This window comes from Rhea americana, unplaced genomic scaffold (assembly GCF_003343005.1).
Source record: "Rhea americana isolate MKP2758 unplaced genomic scaffold, rheAme1 scaffold_196, whole genome shotgun sequence".
NCBI classification, from domain to species: domain Eukaryota; kingdom Metazoa; phylum Chordata; class Aves; order Rheiformes; family Rheidae; genus Rhea; species Rhea americana.
In genome coordinates this window covers 991,197-994,088 of record NW_028186105.1, presented here as the reverse complement: position 1 = coordinate 994,088, position 2,892 = coordinate 991,197, and positions in this window count along the sequence as shown.

The following is a 2,892-nucleotide window of genomic DNA, read 5'->3' as shown; positions in this document are numbered from 1 at the left end:
CATTGATACTGTCCCCACGGGCCCAGAAATGTGCTTCTGGGGTCAGAGCGGTGCCCTGTCATGGAGCAGAGCCAAGGAGTAGCAACAAGATGGGGAGATGCAAAGTATGGTGCTCAAACCTTAGACCTGGATGGATTCAGATTTATCCCAAGGATGGGCGCAGAAGTGATTTGTCGATGTGGGGCAGCAGAAACACTGTCCTGGGGAGGGGAGCAGGGGTCAGGCTGGAGTGTAGGGTGCTCTGCAAGGGCTGTGAGGCTGTAGGAACCTGGTGGGGAGCAGGAGGCAGTCCTCACTGAGCATCAGGCACCAGGCAGCTTTCCCGGCTCCACTGCTTGAGCCACGGGTGCCCTCTCCTGGCAGCATCCCTGAGCTGTGCTTTGCTGCCCAGGCCTGCATCCGCCGCCTTCCCCTTCTGCAGGTCCTGTGCTGGGCTGCCTGCCCCGACCCCCACTACAACACCAGCCTGCCCCATTGCACTGGCCCACGCAGGAGCTTGGGAAGTTAAATACACAAAAGCATGTAGCCAGCACCCAATGCTTTCTAGCAGGCTGGACTGTTTTYCTTTGCCAGTTAGAGGCTGAAGATGCCGGTGGGAACTGGGCCAGCTGGACAATTGCAAGCCAGGATGGGCTGGCCCTTGCTTATAGGGTTTTCCCAATCCTCAGGGGCAGCAGCTCCTACGCATCAAACTGAAGCTTTCCTGGGGTACATGCAACACAGGACCCTTTTTTCAGTGCTAAGAAAGTCACAGAGATGGGGAAAACATGAAGATGCTCCTTCCCATGGGGCCATGAGGGGTCTTTGCCAATGAAGAGCACTACAGTATCTACTACTAGGGACACTGAGGTGCCTTGTCTTAGAGTGAGTGACAGGTACCGCTCCTCCACGTTTCAGAGATCTGCCAGATCTTCTGGGTCCCTAGTGCTCAGGGTMTGGTGCCTACTCACCTTGGACTGCTCTGCTCCTTGTGATGGGACCCCGAATCAAACAGACTCTGAAAAGTCAGGTTTTAGCAGTATAAAAACTAGAATAATGACATTTTAAACAGAGTAAGTGCAGAGTGAGATGGCTGGAAGAAGGGAAGTAAAGAGGATTTATAACCAGCTGCCCATACAGTCCTTGTGGGCAGGTCTGACTTCCAGGCAGAGCAGTGATCTGGAATGCAGCAAGCCCTGCACCAATGAATGTCCCTCTCCATCGTGCCGGCTGTCTGCTCTCTACCCCTCCAGGCAGCCATGCAGGGGGCTGGGTTTGCAGCCTCACCCTTGGCCCCAGCAGTTTGCAAACATCCCCCTGCAGSGACTTGCACCCCAAAGCCCTGCTCTCAGAGTGCTGTTTGCTCCCAGGTTCAAGCCTGCCCTGGAGGTGCCTTTTGGCCCCTGCGATAGTGCAAACCTCCTCTGATGTAACCACATGTGTGCATGTGGTTGGAGACCTGTGAGCCTGGTGCTAGCAGGACCGAGCAGCCAAAACACTGCACTGTGCAGATTTGAGCTCAACTCTTGGACGCAGGGGGCTGCTTGGTGGTCTGAGAGCAGCCAGCTTTGAGGGTGGTGCTGACTGGAGGAGGCAGCTACAGAGCAGCACTGTCCCATCTGACTGTCCTGAGCCGATCATGTTCCCCAGGGGTGCTGCAGCACCTGGAGAGGAGGCTTCACCTTGGGGACCAGCACACCCTTCCTCAGCAAGGTGATGGCTCATCCTCCAGCCAGCCCTGGCAGGGCTGAACGGCAGCTGCATGCTGCTTTCCAGTCCCATGCATGGAGACAATTGCTRGGCTTTGCACAAGCTGTATGATGCCGGGTGGCTTGAGGACAACAGTCAGCAAGGGAACTCTGTAGGAAAGGACAGCAGAGACACAAATATGGGCTGTGGACAGCTGAACAATGCTGGGAGAAAGGCTTATGCTGGCCTGAGGATAAAAAACACTCTTTGGATAGCAGAAGCTGCTAGTTCTTCCACTGGGATCTGCCTGGAGGCTACTGGCAAAGGCACACAGACCCAAAGGACCAAGAAAAAGTGTCATTCACCACCCAACAAGGCCTCTTTGAGCTGCCCGTTACGCCTTGCCGAATCAGGAGGGGCTGGGACCATTCCAGAGACTGAAAGTATTTGTGCTGGCACGCTGATGGACGCCCTTCCAGCTGCTCCGCTTTGAGGTCGCGGCCATCTCCAGAGGGTCGTTCTGGGGAAGCTGGGCTGGACAGCTGCCCGGAGAAACTCAAGAGCCTTTGATGCAGCTGGTACATTTTGTCGTGATGCCGGCACTGAGCTGCCAGGCCTCAGTCAGCACAGTGGGATGTGCAGCAGGTTTCACTGGAGTTTGCTGGCATGTCAGAGAGAGGATGGAGGATTGCAAAGACTGTGTGCAGATGAGCAGGAGCAGATGTCTGGGTCTGTGCTGTCACCCTCAGCTCTTCCAGATCCTRTTGTTTCTTCTGTACTGGCATCAGGGGAAGGGCAGTGGTGCTRTGTTGACTGTGGCATCTGTCAACCCCTCGTCCAGGGGAGAGGCCTCCTCGGCAGAGCAGCTGAGGGTTTCAAGACATCATGGAGGTGGCTGTCAGCTGATGCCTGGGAGACATAGAGACTTTCTGAGAGGGGCTAGTTAATATCCCATCACATGAGCATAAGGTAGAGGGTCTCAGGGGTCCATCTGGGATTTGCATTTTGCAGGTACATGCTCCAAGAATGACACTTTGGGCAGCGGCTTTCCCAAGGCAGGACTGGCCCCACTGGATGCAAAAACATTTAGTTTGGCCATTATTTCTGAGCAGCCCTGAGCTGGCTCAGCTCCATGCTGCTCCAAGCAGTGTGTGGCACCTCAGAGAGAATAAGCAGCACTGAGTTGAGGCATCTGCCTCTATATGCCACTCTTTTGAGCACAGG